Source organism: Pseudophryne corroboree (genome assembly GCF_028390025.1).
Source record: "Pseudophryne corroboree isolate aPseCor3 chromosome 3 unlocalized genomic scaffold, aPseCor3.hap2 SUPER_3_unloc_33, whole genome shotgun sequence".
Lineage (NCBI taxonomy): Eukaryota > Metazoa > Chordata > Amphibia > Anura > Myobatrachidae > Pseudophryne > Pseudophryne corroboree.
In genome coordinates, this window is record NW_026967523.1 from 273,435 (window position 1) to 292,595 (window position 19,161).

Genomic DNA, 19,161 nt, shown 5'->3' on the forward strand with positions numbered 1-19,161 from the left:
TCAGGGGAAGACCACCCTGTCAGACATGCTACATACATGTGCAAACACCCCACAGACACTCCGGGGCTTATACGGGACAGATCCATTAATCAGAGGAGTAATGTGCCGAGTGGTAACAGAGGGACTGCACATGTCGCACAGCCGTGTGAACTCTCATCATGTAAACTCTGTCAAGGGACACAGAGAGGATTTTGTCAGCTCACAACCCTGCGTTAGTAGCAGAGAACTGTACAACAAAGAGACCTGCAGCCAGCGGCGGATTGGCACGCCGAGACACTGGACCAGATTCCGTTTGGTTGGTCCGTATGTCCCCTCCGTGGCTGCCGTCATCCCCCATGCTGGCCGGCTGCCGTGATCGGAGCTTAGCTCCGCTCGCGGCAGCCAGGCCCGGCGCTACCTGCACACCAAGGGCCGCGGACTTGTGGATGACTGTCTGCTGCGGCTCAGGAGAGAGGGCAGTGGGTGGGAGAGTTAGCTGCTAAATCCCGCCCATTTGATTAGTGATGCCTTTCGGAGCTCCGCCCTTCACCGGCAGCTTTCTGTGCTCCCAGAGGAGGGGGGCGGGGCCAACCTGGGCGGTTCTGACAGTACTATAACAGCAAACCCGGGGCAGCCGTGGTGCTAGCGGAGCCCGCCTTCCAGCACTGGAATCGGCCCGTTCGGAGGCTACGAGACCCCAGGGACAATTCGGCTCTGGAGCCAGCAGCTGAATGTAGGTAATGAGCAGCAGATGGCAGTAGTGCGGGCGCTGTGGTGTAATCCTGCTATCCCTCTTGTGTGGTGTCACACCTCTCTGTAGTTACAGTGAGTCTCCTGTCTGGCTGTCAGCTTGTACAGTATGTCCCAGACTGCAGGACAGGTCCTACCTCACTCCTCTAGTCCCAGTCTTACACTCCCCTCTCCCTGCTCACTCTGCCCCTCCCTGCCTCCCTCTCTCCTCCTCATACCCCAGTCATTGCTGGCTGCTTAACCCCCCACTTCCCGACCACCTATAACCCATCTTCCGATTGCTCTGTGGCATCATGTTGTAGCAAATGTACATGATATGTCAGGCACCCTGCTGCTACAGCCAGTAGCGGATCTTGCCACGGGCAAGCAGGACTTTTGCCCGGGGCGCCGCCTTCCAGGGGGCGCCGGCACCATTTGGAGGGCGCCACACCATGGCAAGATCCGCTACTCTGTGCCCCCCGCTGCCCGATGTGTCCCCCGCTGGTCCCGCTGTCCCCCGCTGTGAAGGGAAACTAGATGCTACGCGTCTAGTCTCCCTTCATGTAGAGAACCTTTGCTGTGCAGTGCGCGATGACGTCATCACGCACCGCACAGCATTGTGGGAGTGACAGACGCTAGGGGTCATAATTGACCTCTAGTGTCTATCATCCGAGGAAAGGAGCGGCGCCGTCGGAGATCTGCAGCGGTCGGAAACGGGGATAGTAAGTATTTGGGTTTTTTTTTCAGCGGCGCTACTCCACTGTACAGGGGGCGTAACTGACCACGCCCCCTGTATGAAGCCACGCCCCCACTTTCCACCCGGGGCGCCGAACGGTCTAGAACCGGCCCTGGCTACAGCAATACTTCTGCGTCAAACCAACACACTGGAGCCAGCAACAGTGATTCCAGCACTTTATAAAGGTCAGGAGTGAAGTGAGTGTATCCAGCTCCATTCACAGTACAATTGTCAGTCACAGACATATTATATAACTATACTGTATACAGGATGGTGCCACTATGTGCTGTGTGGTGACATTGGGCACCGGTGCTGCCCGCCGGGGGATGCTAGTGCTGCCATGCTCATGTGTATGATATGGGCACGCTGCTGCTGCATGATAGTGACACACGCAGGCTGACAGGCTACATACATGCTGATGATGATGATGATGATACGAGCAGGGTCATGTGATACAGCATCACTGGCATGTCGTGCTGTAGAAGAGATGGGGATCATTAGGGATGAATGGAGGATCAGATTCTGGATTTGGTTGAAGCCTCAGGATTTTCAAGTGAGATTTGAGTTCAGTGAAATCATGAATTGGCACGATTATGTGGCCACGCCCCTTCCCCACGAAGCCACACCCGTAAAATTTTGCGCCGCGCACTTTCTGTCCCAGCGCTTTATCAGGCCCTTTGAGCAGTAATTCCGCCCACTTGACAGACTACATCCCCTCAACAGACACCACCCCTATTAGGGCTGCTTCCATAAATTTCCCAGGCTGGTTTCCGGTCCCAATCCGCCCCTGCCTGCAGCACCCTTTTATTCATATAACAGTATATACAGAAATATACACAGCACTAATTTAATGTTGCACCCTGATACAGTGGTGAAGGAAGGATCAGCGTCCTTGCATGGAAGGAGGGAAAAATGGCGCTGAGTAGTGTGCTGGCTGACTGAGGAAGAAGTCCCGTCCTCGCAATGGCGCGCTTCTCCTCAGTGTGGGTTACTACATTTTTATACTGGCGGGGGTTAGGACAGTGCCACCGCACTATTGCCCTCATTCCGAGTTGTTCGCTCGCAAGCTGCTTTTAGCAGCTTTGCACACGCTAAGCCGCCGCCTACTGGGAGTGAATCTTAGCTTATCAAAATTGCGACCGACGGATTCGCAATATTGCGATTAGACCTCTCTTAGCAGTTTCTGAGTAGCTCCAGACTTACTCGGCATCTGCGATCAGTTCAGTGCTTGTCGTCCCTGGTTTGACGTCACAAACACACCCAGCGTTCGCCCAGACACTCCCCCGTTTCTCCGGCCACTCCTGCGTTTTTCCCAGAAACTGTAGCGTTTTTTCCCACATGCCCATAAAACGGCCCGTTTCTGCCCAGTAACACCCACTTCCTGTCAATCACATTACGATCACCAGAACAAAGAAAAAACCTCGTAATGCCGTAAATAAAATACCTAACTGCATAGCAAATTTACTTGGTGCAGTCGCAGTGCGAACATTGCGCATGCGCAGTTAGCGGAAAATCGCTGCGATGCAAAGAAAAATACAGAGCGAACAACTCGGAATGACCACCTATATGCCCTTATGTGCCAGTGTTAAAGGAGGATTTTATGCCCTGCACCCTGCAGTGCCTGTTATGTGTGGGAGCATGGCGCGCAGCGTTCCGTTTGCTGCGTGGTACCTCAGAAAGCCATCACTGTAGAAGTCTTCTGATTTTCTGCTACTCACCTGTCTTCTGGCTCTGTAAGGGGGGTGACGGCCGGCTGAGGGAGTGAGCATCTAGGCGTACCCAGCTATCAGCACCCTCAGGAGCTAATGGTGTCCTGTAGCCAGAAGCAGAGCCCTGGAACTCACTAGAAGTGGTTCCTACTTTCCCCTAAGTCCCATGAAGCAGGGAGACTGTTACCAGCAGATCTCCCTGAAAATAAAAAACCTAACAAAAGTCTTTTCAGAGAAACTCAGTAGAGCTCCCCTGTAGTGCATCCAGTCTGCCTGGGCACAATTCTAAAACTGGAGTCTGCAGGAGGGGCATAGAGGGAGGAGCCAGTTCACACCCTTTGAAAGTCTTAAAGTGCACATGTCTCCTGCAGATCCCGTCTATACCCCATGGTTCTAATGGTGACCCCAGCATCCTCTAGGACGTATGAGAAAATTTATATACCAGCACTACCTATGTATGGGTATATGGGTAGAGTAATAACTGATATAAGCAAGTGAAATATAAAATGGATTTAAACACGTTTTATTTATCAAATTTATGAGATCCTTTCACAACGGGATTGTGATCTCAGAAAAAAAAAACGGTTTACAGCTGCTCCCTGCAGAGCGTTACTACTGCATACAACCTAAGTGCTCCCTGCAGAGCGTTACTACTGCATACAATCTAAGTGCTCCCTGCAGAGCGTTACTACTGCATACAACCTAAGTGCTCCCTGCAGAGCGTTACTACTGCATACAATCTAAGTGCTCCCTGCAGAGCGTTACTACTGCATACAACCTAAGTTCCAGACATATATATTGGTAGATGCTCAATTAGCTAAGTGATATCATTCAGGTGTTCGAAAGGGAGCACCTGAATGATATCACTAAGCTAATTGAGCATCTACCATTATATATGTCTGTTGTGAGAGGCAGAGAGGTTCCTGCATTAGGAGGAGGTGCAGGCCCTGACATGCCACATGGAGCATTATGGGGTTGCTCCAAGGTAGGTAGCTCTTAGCTTAGACATATTGTAGTAAGGAGCCATTATCATGTGGCTCCTTGCTGGTTAATATTAGACCCAGATTGGGGTAATGGAGGTGTGAGGTGTGGTGCCTCTGGACTGGCTGAGCTGGATGGCCTTAGTGTGGCATACCTTTACATTCTATTAACACTTTTCACTTATTAATTTTTTAACACTATTTCTCTATTACATTTCATGTTTGTATCACCCTCTCTATAGCTTCGGCTTCCTAAATACTAATTTATTAACACTATAATTTTTTCACTGGTATGCTACGCTGGGCTTTCTTGCTCATTCTGGTGTTTTGGGGTGCCACACCCTGCACCTAGATATAGCGCTAGGGACCCCAAATATACAGAGACGCCTTGATGCGGCTTTGGGGCTTAACCACACATTTGTGCAAATATGTGTAACGAAGATCTCTGAATTCTATTATGTGGGATTTATATCTGGTTACTGTTATCATTCAGGGTGCTGGGGGAAACCAAATGCCTTTTTTTCTTCCAACCTAAGTTCCCCCTGCAGAGCGTTACTACTGCATACAACCTAAGTGCTCCCTGCAGAGCGTTACTACTGCTTACAACCTACTGTAAGTGCTCCCTGCAGAGCGTTACTACTGCATACAACCTAAGTGGCCTTTTCTGGTAACCACTATGTCTTACAATGACCACTTTGTTACTACCCGTAGCGTATCACACGTTAGGACAGTATTACTACCTATAATGTATAACAGTGGGATTGTTCTCAAGGGCACAAAGAAACATATATGTTCAATTCAGCACATATTTTGCCATTTGTCTGTCTGTGCTGAGTACTTCACGTCTGTGATCACGCTGACCTCTATTGGAATTTCTCGGTCATTACTGTGTTATTTGAGTTGCATTACATCATGTTTACTTGAAATTTTGGCTCGGATTAGAATGTCATTTTGAACGGAGTCATCTTGATGTAACCTCCTGACAGCGTGCTACTGCTCCTTTTATTTATAGATTGTTTGTATTTTCCTATCTCTGAGAGGTGAGTCTCTTTGTAGCCGGCTTACCATGCCTCCAAAAAAGGTTAAAAGGTATCAAATCGGCCCCACCTGCCCATCTCTTTGGTACCTCGAATTCAGGTGGTCCTTCTGAGACCACTACATCATCTGCTTCTTGTCAGATGCACAGCCCAGCTGTAATGGCTGAAGACGTCTTAGGATACTCTAGATGGTCCTGTTACTCTACGCTCTATATATTCTATGTTATCTACATTTAAGGACTGAAATACCTCAGAACTTAACTTTAATATTCAAGCTTTGAGGGCTAATATCAGTGAGATTGGCACTCGTACAGACTAAGATGAAAGAGATTGTTGCATCTCACAAAGATCTGATTTCAGCACATGACACCCTTCAGGAAGACACGGTCTCTATTCGTGATAAAGTCATTGATTTAGAAAACAGGTCTCGGAGAAATAATATCAGAATAATGGACGTTCCGGATTCTTCTACAAATGCTGAGCTTTATGATTATGCCACGGTCTTCTTTTCAGAAACTTTCACTGAAGGCTTCTTCCGCGGACCTTCTTATTGATAGGATCCATAGACTCCCAAAGTCCAAACAGGCCCCTATCCAAGCACCGAGGGACACTCTGCTCAGGGTCCACTTTTTTCATATTAAAGAACGAATTCTATGGCCTGCTTTGTCTTTCTCATCCTCAACTGAGTGCCTGGATAATCTGCAGCTATTTCTGGATATTTCTCCTGTGATGCTGTCCAAAAGACGTCTATTCCACCCAAGGAAATGTGCAATACAAATGGGGCTTTCCTACTAAGCTTATTGTAATGCAAAACGGAGCCTTCACAGTGATATTCTGAAAAAGTGGGACACTCCTGTTGAAAGCCCTTCATGACACTTTACCTAAACCAATCCCGGAGGAGTTGTCTTCCGTCTCGAAGTAATATGCTAAAGGAGTAAGACTGCTGCAGACACTCAGAGTTTGTTTCCTACTTTAACATGTGCCAACTGGGACTAAGTTACTGGGCATGGATCTATTTTTGGGCCAGATTTATTTGCTCTTGTTATGGGTATAAAACGTAACTTTTTTTTCTGCTGCGGGGTACACTGGACTCCACAAGGATAGACATTGGGGTGTAGAGAAAGATCTTGATCCGAGGCACCAACAGGCTCAAAAGCTTTGACTGTTCCCAGAATGCATAGCGCCGCCTCCTCTATAACCCCGCCTCCCTGCACAGGAGCTCAGTTTTGTAGTCGGTGCTTGCAATAGCAGGCACGTTACAGGGGGGCTGCTCCAGCAGCCCTAAGAAAAAAGCTTTTTTGCTGAAAAAAGAAGTCTACAAGGGCTGCAGCAGAGGTTAGATGTCAGGAGACATTTCCTGCTGCAGCTTCATCTCTCCCCCAGTGGCGCTGTACACTCCCACGCCCTGGTTGCCGAGTACCTACAGCGGAGGATCCCGTTTTCTTCTGGTCAGTCACAAATGGACGAAACTCTCCTGGATCGTGTGGCCGCACTTTGGGAGGAGGTAAGTGGGTACTGCTCGCGGGACCCACACTTTATCATGATCCGGCGCTGCCAGTGGGAGGCGGGCCGCGCATGCTGGCATGGACACTGTGGCAGTACAGGGACCCCACTAGACCACCAGGGCAAGGGCACAGGTCAGTTTCTCTCAAAAAACATTTTTATGCAGCCCACAGTACCAGTGGTGAAGTCCAGCAGAGGGATAAGGCTTGGACCTGTAGCCCCTCCCCCAGGGCGCCACTTAGAGTAAATGTTCCCGCCCTGGAGCTGCATCTCTCTCTCTCTCTCTCTCACTCCCAGTCAGTATTTGGACGCCATTACACACAGCAACACTGTTCCTGGGACTGTTTGGGCAAATCCTCCTCTGTAAAGCCGCCTGCATGTCAGCGCTGTGTTTTTTACAGGACACTTAAGTATTCTACATGTCTGCTGACAGTGTTAGTTAAGAAAAAGTGCATTTAGTCAGGGTTATTTAGTACAAGTACCCTGTGATATACATCCAGTCTTTACTGTGCATTGATATATCTATTATCTGTATAGCTATATCTCATTGTATGGCTAGTCCAGTGCCGTATTATTGCCTGTCATAACTTCTTCATTGTACAACTGTGACTATATGTGTGTGCATCTGGCTGCTGTGTGACCTCCATTTTGTGTTTCTCACTCAGCTTGCTATCCCTATATTCTATAACCTGTGGGGGCTAGGTGCGTTAGGTTTATTATTAATATAGGTTGTTCACAAGATATACTTAGTGTGTATTTTTCTCTGTGATTTTAGTCACCATATCTCTCCTGAATTCCTGTTTGTGCTGAATACACTGCACGGTTCAGGTATTGTGCTGCTGATATTATACTGTGTTACCTTATATTGCGATTTATAACATGTCCGCTACTGAGGGTAACGGTTTGACAATGTCTATAATATTTGTCCTATTAAAAACACGTTAAAGGTTAAAGAACACAGTACGCCATTGGCGCAAAAAGTACCGCAAGGGTACTCCCTTAACTATACCTTAAGGAATGTACTTATACTGTAAACATTTGTGCAGTGACAATGTGTAGATGTAATGCAGTGTAACCTTGTTAGCTCAAAAGCTGTATGTGCGACTATGACGCTCTGAGAAACCTTTATGCATTTATAATAACCAATCAAATACCGGTCTAAGGTTCTAACGCCTTTAGTAAGAGAATGAACGTTCAAAAAGAATAATACAATACAAGCTATACACTACCAATATAACATAGACTAACTAACCAGATAACTACACATGAAATACAATAATGGTACAATAATACTTTAAGAGGAAAAGAGAGAGAAAAGGGGAGAAGAGAGAGAGAGAGAGAGAGAGATATGGCTCACAATAACAATAAAGACAATATGATTATATGGCTGCAGAGGAACTTACACATGTGAGGAACAATCGCTGCGCAGTTAGTCAATGCTGAGAATCTTTGTGGAGAAAATACTTGAGCTTACCCAGGCTGCCTGTCCCTATATACACAACACCCAGCAACACAATTGTCCCTACAATGCCACATGGGGCAGAAGCTAGACTCCATTTTGGGAATAACCTCCCATGATTCCAAAGACTGCACCACATGGTTGAAAGCCATTTTAGATTTGCAGGTCCAAACACATGGCACTCTCTGCTACACCACAATCACATAGCAGAAGACACAAGACTCAATTTTATTCCAAAATGTCCAAGCCTCAAAACAATGCATATGTTATGATTTTACAATTCCAAACCATCTAAATCACCTTTCACAATTTCAAGCAAACACAGTATCTCAATAACCAGAGCATATGAGCTATCACAAGACCAGACCACCAGGTACCCACAAGTATCAGCCTGCCATTGCTACAAGCACATATTCAAAAGTAACTGCATGGTGGTATTCATGATTAACAAGATATATTATAACAAACCAGCACAATCTATTTTAAATCACCATAGGCAAACAAATACCACAAATGCTATGCTACAGGTTGTCTAATGTCCCAGCTACCATCACAGATTCCCAGATCTATCACACAAACAAGTTACAATATCCTATTTAAACCAGCCCAATTGACCTTAAAGCAATCTGTCTATATTTCCTTATCTAGCCATGTGAATTCTATACTTAGCCTTCCGCTTGGAGGTCAGCCCTAGGGATGAAGCAGCCATGCTGCTGGGTGCCAGGTAGCTGTGTGAGTGAGTGAGCCCTGTGATTTCCAGTGGATAATATCATACCTGCATTCCAGCTGTGGGGGTGTGTCAACCACAGGAAGTGTGTCTTTCACAGTATGTGGGCTGTCTTGTATCAGTGGCCTTGGTTATGCAAAACAATGGGTGATGACTAACACATTCCTGTCTTGTGGGAAGCTATTGTTTGGCGAATACAAAACAAAACCCTGTCTTTGGGTTTTGTTCGATATTCATGATGTCCACTTTCAGTTGAGACAATGACATCTCAGCAATCATTCTTCTGGAGACAAATCCAGCCCCATTTTGTAAACACAGGTGTTGGCCCTCCTCATTGAGTCTCAAAGCTCAGTGTAATTAAAGGCTATTGTACTCCGTCTGCGGGAAAGACACTGATTCGGAATACAATTAATCTTCAATTACTATTCCTGTGCTTAACTATGCATATGAAGATGTGAAGCCCTCCCAACATGCAAACTATTGTTTGGGGAATCTCTAAGGTCAAAGAGCCATTTGAGACCCACTGATACCTGCTGGACTCAGGGGAATATTAACTTATAAAATACATTATATGGTTAAATTATGTAACGATTCAGTCGCACGCTGGGCACACAGAAACTCTACCGTAAATGCGCATACAGTGCGCCTGCGGGTGCACGTAACAGCAGGTATGCGCACGCACGGGAGAGCGCACGCATGCGCAGCGCAGACATGTATGAGGTGCAAATATGGCAGTGTGCATAGTGATATTTTTCTGACTTTGACAGGTTCTGTGGCTGATCCCACCGGGAGTGGTGATGAAGCTGCAGACACATTTGAGGAAAACGTAGTAGCTGAGGGTTCTGGGGGTTCCTTGCCCCCCAGTGGGACGGTAGCAACGGGGGTTCAGAATGACCCACTGTGGACTACCTTCTCCACGCTACTGACTATGCAAGTTACCAGACTAACGCCCCCTATGGGACCTCCTGTGTCGGAGCAACAGTTCATGGTCCCCGCAGTTAATCCGTCGTGGGCAGATCAATTGTCCACTCAGTTATAGCAATTGAGCCATTCCCTGACTACTAAGAAGTCTAACCCTCGGCCGCATAAGACCAAGAGGTCATCCAAGCGGGTCATTACTTCCTCACAATCCACTGCTGTCCCTGACAGCTCGTCTGATGAAGATAGCGTTTATACTGATCCCACAGATACCGATCTGGATGCTCCTGATGGGGATGGTGTTTCACAAGTGGATGTTCCTGATTTATTGGAGGCTATCAAGATCATTCTTCAAATTACGGATGACCCGGAGCCGTCCGTTCCTCCTAAGAAACCGGACAGGTTTAAGCGTCAGAAGGTGGCTAAACAAGTTTTACCTCCTTCTGATCATCTTGTTGATAAACATCAGGAATCCTGGGAAAATCCAGGAAAGACGTTCAAGCCTCACAAGAAGCTGCTTGCTCACTATCCCCTCACGCCGTAGCTGAGTAAAAATTGAGAAACGCCTCCGCCAGTGGATTCACATGCGGCAAGGATAGTGGTCTCATCAGCACTACCGTCACGTCTCTAAAAGAGCCTACGGATAAGTGTGTGGAGGGTAGTCATTGTCTAAAGGCGATTTACACTCTAGTGGGTGCTGCGCATAGGCCCACTATTGCAGCAACATGGGCTGCAGAAGCTATTGAAGCGTGGGCCCAGGAGTTGGAAGCTGAAATCTCTTCTGACCATGCTCGGCAATGCTTATAGTATATAGTCACAGCTTCTCACTATATTAAGGAGGCGGCTTCTGATACCGGTATCCTGGCAGCCAAGGCTTCTACTACGTCCGTTCTGTCCTGCCGGATTTTATGGCTGCGGTCCTGGTCTGTGGATCTGGTCTCTAAGAAAACCCTGGAGGTACTACCTTTTATGGGAGATATCCTTTTCGGAGAGGACCTTAATAAGAGAGTGGCTGATTTGGCATCTGCTAAAACAGCCTGTCTGCCAAGTACTCAAGCAGCATTCATGGATGCGCTGGTGGTTCCATGGACCTTTTGGCTGCCGTACGTGTTCCCTCCGGTGTTACTTCTGCCCAGGGTAATCCGGAAGTTCAAGCAGGAAGGAGGAAGCCTGCTTCTCATAGCTCCAGCGTGGCCCAGACGGCACTGGTTCTCAGACCTCCAGGGCCTCTCGCTAGAGCATCCCATTCTACTTCCACAACGACCAGATCTCCTTGTTTAGGGCCCCTGTGTCTACTAGGGCTTGGCGGCATGGCTCTTGAAGCTTCTGTCTTGAGGGCTAAAGGATTTTCTGAGGCGGTCATTCAGACTATGTTGTGGGCCCGGAAACCGGCTTCTGCTTGGATTTACCATAGGGTCTGACATTCTTACTTTGTTTGGTGCGCATCTAACAATCATGACGCTTCCAAGTTTAGTACAGCCAAGCTTTTGGCTTTCCTTCAGCAGGGCCTAGACTTAGGCCTGCATCTGGCTTCCATCAAGGTTCATATTTCTGCCTTGTTGGTTTGGTTCCAGAGAAAAATTGCAACCTTACCTGATGTACATACCTTCACTCAGGGTGTTTTGCGGATTCAACCTCCCTATGTCCCGCCTGTGGCTCCTTAGGATTTGTCGGTGGTTTTGGAGGCATTACAAGAGTCTCCCTTTGAACCACTTGAATTGGTGCACTTTAAGTGGCTTTCTCTTAAGGTCTTGTTTCTACTGGCTATTGCCTCTTCTAGACGAGTGTCGCATTTGGGTGCCTTGTCTTGTAGTTCCCCAATCTGATTTTTCACCATGACCGGGCGGTTCTTAGGACTTGTCCCGGGTATTTACATAAGGTGGTCTCATTGTTCCACCTTAATCAGGAGATCGTGGTTCCGGCCTTTGCCTATCCTGATTTGTCTTCCAAAGAGCGGTCTTTGGATGTGGTACAGGCTCTCCGTATCTATGTGAAGAGGACAGCTTCCATAAGGAAGTCTGATTCCCTCTTTGTTCCGTTTGGTTTTCACAAACATGGCTGGCCTGCTCACAAGCAGACCCTGGCCTGTTGGATTAGAATGGTGATTGCACATGCTTATGTTCGGGCTGGCATTCCGGCTCCTGCTAACATTAAGGCCCATTCTACTCGGCTTGTTGGACCTTATTGGGCGACCCGCCGTGGTGCGACCCTTGAACAGTTGAGCAAGGCGGCTACGTGGTCCTCAGTGAACATGTTCATAAGTTTCTATGCCTTCAATACTGCCGCTTCCCAGGATGCTTCCTTTGAAAGCCGGGTTCTACAGTGTGTCCCCTCCCATAAGGAACTGCTTTAGGACATCCCCAATGTCTATCCTTGTGGAGCCCAGTGTACCCCGCAGCAGAAAATGAGATTTATGGTAAGAACTTACCTTTATTAAATCTCTTTCTGCGAGGTACATTGGGCTCCACAAGGCGCCCACCCTGACGCACCTAGCTTTTTTTGGGTTGGTATGGCATTAGCCGCTGACACTTTCTCCTGTCGTGAGAGTGTGGTGTATGTGGCTACTAACTGTTGTCATCTCTTTTACCTGCTACTGCATTGGGCTGGTTAACTAAAAACTGAGCTCCTGTGCAGGGAGGTGGGGTTATAGAGGAGGCGGCGCTATGCATTCTGGAAACAATCAAAACTTTTGAGCCTGTTGGTGCCTTGGATCAAGATCCTACTCTACACCCCAATGTCTATCCTTGTGGAGCCCATTGTATCTCGCAGAAAGAGATTTAACAAAGGTAAGTTCTTACCATAAATCTCGTTATCTTAATTTCCTGTGCTATTTAATTGCTATATAGTATATGGTCTGATAATCTTTCCACTGTTACGTTTCATAATACCTTTTTAGAATGTTTGGGTGTTCAGGCAAAGCATGACTGATTCATCTAACATCCTGTTGCCCTTATAACGGTGTTGGTAGAACCTACATTGGATATCAGGCCATGTTCTTGGCCTTTACCTCCTTTGGATACATTGGTTACATTGAGATTTGGTATTTCTTTGTACAATTGTTACTATGATTACTAGATTTTGCCTCTCGTATGGCTACTTGGGGTAGTCTGTGGGTTTCCCTTTCAGGCCCGACCGCCACCTTTTTCTACTTTTCTGTCACGGTAGCCTGGTGACGGAATCTCTAGCTCCTTTATGAACGCTATTTCTTTTTGTCTCCCATTTTTGTTCCCTATTTTATATTTTCTGTCTGATAGATTTTAAGTATGCACACGCCCTACACTCTACTGGACTTTACACAGATGATCTTAGATGTTTCATTCCATGATCTGATCTCTCTCTATCATGGTGAAGTTTTTAAGTCTTAATGTAAGAGGTCTTAATTCACCTCATAAGAGACGTCTTTCACTAAAATATTTCGCTGACCAGAAGGCGGCGGTGGTAGCCATTCAGGACTCACATGTTCCATTGCACTCTCCCCCTCAGTTTACCAATAACTACCCAGCATGCTATATCTCCTGTGGTGTAGCCATCCTTTCCCATAGATCCTGCCCCTTTCACCTGGACAGCAAGTCGGTGGATTGCAATGGTAGATATTGGATTCTAGTTGGGAAAATCCATTATAAATATGTCACCCTCACTTCTCTCTATGCCCCTCATCCCAGACAGCCCCGATTTCTTACATATTTTTTTTTCAAAAGCTACAAGAAATTGCACTTCTCCTTATGGGAGATGTTACTCTTGCTCCTGTCCTCATCTTGATAGATCCTCCACTACTGATGAACAGACCATTAATGCCGCACGTTCCTCAGCTTCCTCATGCTCCCTTTATTAGCTGAATATGACCTCTATGATGAAGTCTTGGAGAATTAGACATCCAGGTGTGTGTGATAATTTGTTCTTGCTATTACTGTAACTGAGTATAACTTGTTATTTGCAGGTTCTCATTGTTGTAACTTAGAGAAATAAATGCTTAACCTTTATGAAATGTCCTGTGTCAGTCTCCATATTTATCACATTGTGTCCCAGAACCTGGTCGCTTGAATTATTCTACCGACAGTAATTTCATGGTCTGATCACACCCCTCTGATAGGGTCCTGGTCGCCTTTTCCCACTACTCCTCCTTTACCACCGTGGAGATTGCAGGATTATATATTAATGGATGCTGAAGGCACCAGAATTTTGCAAGAGGCCCTGTCCTCCTCCTTAAATGTGAACGCTCCTGAAGATACTTCCATTACGAATCATTGGTGTGCCCTTAAGGCCATGGATCAGAAGCCAGAGAAGGCCGTCATCCAAGTGCCAGGGGACAGGTAATCAGCAGGGAAGGTGCAGGATTCTGAATGCTGGTTCCCATACACAAGCTCAATAAATGTATTATATACCTAAGACGACGGTAGCAAGACTCAGATGCTGCCAACTCAGTAACAGGAGCCGGTCATTAGCCAATTCCCTGAGGCCAGCTGTACAAGGAGCATGTGGATACATGACAGGTTCTGCACCAGATATATCCTAAGCATTGTGTCACGTGGCATGAGGAGCCTCAAGCCTGTGCCCCAGCAAGCAGCCACACCATGCCAGAAATATATGTAGTTATGGCAGACTTACCGTCGACAATTCTAATTCTCCTAAGTCCACAGTATCCACAGGATATACATTTGGGATATGAGGTAGCATCAGTGCATTGGTACCAACGATCAAAGGCTTTCGTACTTCCAGAATGCAATGGGCCAGTCCCCTAAATCCCCGCCTCCTGGCTCAGGCAATTCAGTTCTTTTCCAAAGCTCAAGGCAGGAGCATCATAGAAAGCCCAAATCAGGTGAGAAGAACACACATGCACACCCTTCTGTACAAGAAGGAAGATGTTAGTAGGTGAAAGGATCCTCAAATCAGGTGCATCAGGGTGGGATCCCTGTGGATACTGTGGACTAAGGAGAAATAGAGTTATCAACGGTAAGTCTACCATAACTATTATTTCTCATGCAGTGTCCACAGGTTATCCACAGGATAACATTGGGATATCCTAAAGCAAATTTAGTGGTGGGGAGGCTCCTGATTGGACAGGAGAATCCTTCGCCTGAATTCAGCGTTCTGAGGTATCAAAGGCATAATGTATAATGAATGTGTTAATGGAAGACCATGTGGCTGCCTTACATATCTGTTTAGCTGAAGCACTACGTTGTGCTGCCCATGATGTACCTACCTTACGTGTAGGGTGAACAGAGATATTAGCCGGAATAGGGAGTTCAGCTTGAGAATATGCTTCTGAAATCGTCATCTGAAGCCACCTCGCCAGTGTCTGCTTGTAAGCAGTCCATCCTCTCTTGTAAAATCCATAGAGAACAGAGAGTGTCTGTCTTTCTGATGGCACTGATATGATCCACGTAAATCATATAGGCACGAACTATGTCCAATGATACATCTTCCACAGAAAGGTCCGGCCCTTGGAAGGCCGGGACAACAATTTCTTCGTTAAGGTGGAATTTAGACTCTACCTTAGGAAGATAACAAGATTTGGTTCTAAGAACCGCTTATCTGGATGAAAAATCAGAAAAGGAGCGTCATAATAATGCCCCTCAATCTGACACTCTTCTAGCTGAAGCAACAACCAGTAGAAAGAGAGCTTTAGCTGTCCACCATTTATGATCCACCTGCTTTAGTGGTTCAAATGGAGCAACTTGAAGTGCCTTTAGGACTAAACTTATATCCCAAGGCACTGCAGGGTGGTTGGATGTGAAGCGTTTCCTGGAAGAAAGTGCACACATCCTGTAGGTTAGCAATTTTCTTTTGGAACCATACAGACAATGCTGACACCTGAACTCTCAAGGAAGCCACCCGTAGACCTTTATCCATTCCTGCCTAAAGGAATGTTAGGACTCTGGAAACTCTGAAAGACCTAGGGTCAAATTTCCGGTCACTGCACCATTGAATATAGGCTTGCCATATTCGGTGATAAATGCGAGTGGAGGATGGTTTCCTTGCTTTAAGCATTGTTTGAATTAGCAGTTGTGAGAATCCTCTTGCTTTCAGAATGGAAGTCTCAAGAGCCACGCCGTCAAAGACAGTTGATCCAGGTGCTTGTAATAGCAAGGACCCTGAGACAGTAGATCTGGATGTTGAGGAAGTAGAAATGGAGCATCCATCGATATCCTCAGCAGATCTGTGTACCAATGTCTTCTGTGCCAAGCCGGAGCTATTAGTATCACGGCGCCCTTTCCCTGTTTTACATCACCCTGGGAAACAGGGCGATCAGTGGAAACACATAGGCCAGATGAAATTCCCATCTCACTGACAGGGCATCCACAAAGGTTGTCCTGGGATCCTTTGTTCTTGACCCGTACGCGTGAACTTTGTTGTTCTGACGGGACGGCATGGCATGAGATCTATCTTCAGTAACTCCCACTTGTCTACCAGAGTGTGGAAGAACTCGGGGTGTAAAGCCCATTCAAAAGAAGGGAATAGTTTACACCTGCGCTGGACAATGAAGGCAGCAATCAAGAATCTCTTCCAGTGTTATGAAGACTGGAAACAACAGGGAATACAATGCAAAAGAGGGGGATACTTTCATGCGCCAAACAAAGAAGGGTACCAGATACTTATAATACGAAATGTCCTTGTATGATGTTCACGGTTTCCGTTTCTTATTTCTTTATAATTCACGAATATACAGTCTCTTCCCAATGGATGACCATATGTGAATAGAAAACATAGAAAGAAAATCCAATGTGTCAAATTAATAATGGGGAATGGAGATAAATCCAGCAGAAATCTTTTACTTTGTGAACATGAAATGGATATTACGGGACCACCAGAAACGTGAGACGGTCAGAGAAGATTGATGCTCACTCATAAGCTTACATCAGACAGCAAATTCCATGCTTATAAAGGTATCGTTGCTTCATATATTCAAAATCTCTCACACTTAAAAGATCAGGAGAATATCACGCTTACACGTGTGCTTACTTGAGACAAGTTGTATATGGTCATGTAGCAGTTTCTTTATCTCCCCCACACGGTCAAGGATATTCCCACAGGTCAACGTCGATGAATTTAAAAAAATAAATAAAAAATACCAATGTGTAGTATTTCTTTATAAAATATAGTATAAGATGTGGGTGCAGGTGAGACAGAACCCCCACTCCGTGAGCAGTGTGTGTAACAGGACCTCCCGAGGTTGCAAAGGATATCATTCTATAAATGCCCACTCTCAAGTTTATACAGCCATATCTCTCAGGCTTTACAAAAGATTAGTTCTTTATAGGCTGATAAGGTAACTAGCCAGGCTTACACATAAGCTTACTTGAAACTGATGTTGTAAATTCCCGTAGCGGTTTCTTTTCCACAGAGGTAACGTAGCTCCCAAAAAAAACAACCATATAGTGATAAAAACGGTATTTAATGGGTATAAATATATAAAACACACAGGCACACCAAAATGGCCTGACTTGGGTCAATGGAAACAAAATCACAGCTGAGCGGATAAATAACAAAAAGGGCCCATCTATTCTCACCACTCTGCTGGATGCCACAAGTACAGGTCTGGGTGTCCAAACAACCACCCCACCAACGCGTTTCGACTGCTTTAGTCTTTCTCAGGGTGATGGTGTGTGTCAGATCCCAGAGCCATCTATTTAAACTCTTTATAGTCCCGCCCACTCCTAATTCAATTAGGCAGATACATATATTACTTTGGAAAATGAGGATAATCCATAAACTAAATGTACATTTTGACCATTGAAGCTTGGTACAGTCACCATTTGATATGTAATAAACAGTCACATTGTACAATTTCCATGGCATTAATGATGTTTACTTCTGTTTTTTCGGGTTGTCATGGCAACCATAACCACTGGCCAATGAATGTCAGAGGATTTAAGCCTATGACCAGGGCCAATGTGTCCGCTCCAAAGATATCTAAATGGGACGTGCTTTCAATTAAATAACTAAGCCAATGAGATTCGGCCCACCAGGTGACGCACTTCCCTTCCCATGCGTTCCACTATTGCCCGTATGTTACGTTTTTACGTTTCAAACATCAAAATGGGATCGCCTGTGATTCGCATCTCCTTAATATGCGTTCCACCGGCTCAAAGGAATACGGCTGTGCGTTCCAAAACGTTGGAATATTTTACAATAGTGAATAATAAGGATTACCCCTAATTGTTATAGACCATTTTTTCTTAGATGATTTTATATACCTACCGGTAAATACTTGTCTCGTAGTCCGTAGAGGATGCTGGGGTCCATATTAGTACCATGGGGTATAGACAGGTCCACCAGGAACCATTGGCACTTTAAGAGTTTAACACTGTGGGCTGGCTCCTCCCACTAGATTTTACTAAAAGAGCTCTGTAGAGCTCCCCTAGCTGTGACCGGCTCCTCTGGGCTCATTTTCTAAACGGATTATGGTAGGAGGGGCATACAGGCACGTGGAGGCCACACACACTACTGAGCCTCATTTTGACTTGTTTTAAGGACATTACATCAAAGTTGGATCAGCCTGTAGTGTGTTTTTCCACTTTAATTTTGAGTGTGACTCCAAATCCAGACCTCCATGGGTTAATTAATTTGATTTCCATTGATCATTTTTGTGTGATTTTGTTGTCAGCACATTCAACTATGTAAAGAACAAAGTATTTAATAAGAATATTTCATTCATTCAGAGCTAGGATGTTGTTGTTTTTTTAGTGTTCCCTTTATTTTTTTGGAGCAGTATACTTTACTCTGCACAACATGGATAAATATCCTTTAAAGCACAGAAACAATTCAAGTTACATTATAGTATTGCAGGTAAGTAAAACAGATACATATCAGGAGAGCCAAAACCCTATGGGGGCCATTCAGACCCAGCCGCAATAGCTGCCCGCAGCAGTTTGCTGATGGTGGCAATATGCACATGCGCAGCGGCTGCGCAGACACACTCATTGTGGCCGCATCCCTGCGACGTGAACGCGGGCGGGCCAGGACCATTTTCCAAGGGGTTGCGTGATGTCACATATGCATTCATCTCTGATTAACCCCCTATAAGCTTCCAGAGTGCACCTCATATCTCATCTTTTCCAAGTTACTACAAATGATACGAGATCGGTAGCAGCACTACTTTCAGGATTATTACACAGAACACACATAAAGGCTGACACAGCAAATAACAGTGACACATACAAGGGATTAATTAGAAATAAGGAAGCATAATAATCAAGTCTAATTATCAACTGGTTCTGTGCAGGACCCATACACCTCGTTACTGCCTCCAGCAGCCCCTGGTACTGTACTGCGGCCATCCGCCCAGTCTCCCCCCACTACTGCCTCCCACCCTGTCCCCCCAACTTCTTTCCCCCACTACTGCCACCGCCCTGTCTCCTTCCACTACTGCCACCCACCCTGTCT

The 19,161-nt window shown here is 46.0% G+C and overlaps 1 protein-coding gene across 1 annotated transcript in view; it reads left to right on the forward strand.

The window, feature by feature from the left end:
* Positions 1-19,161, forward strand: part of LOC134984065 (zinc finger protein 850-like) — a 119,987-nt gene that overhangs the window by 55,150 nt on the left and 45,676 nt on the right. The window lies entirely within an intron of this gene.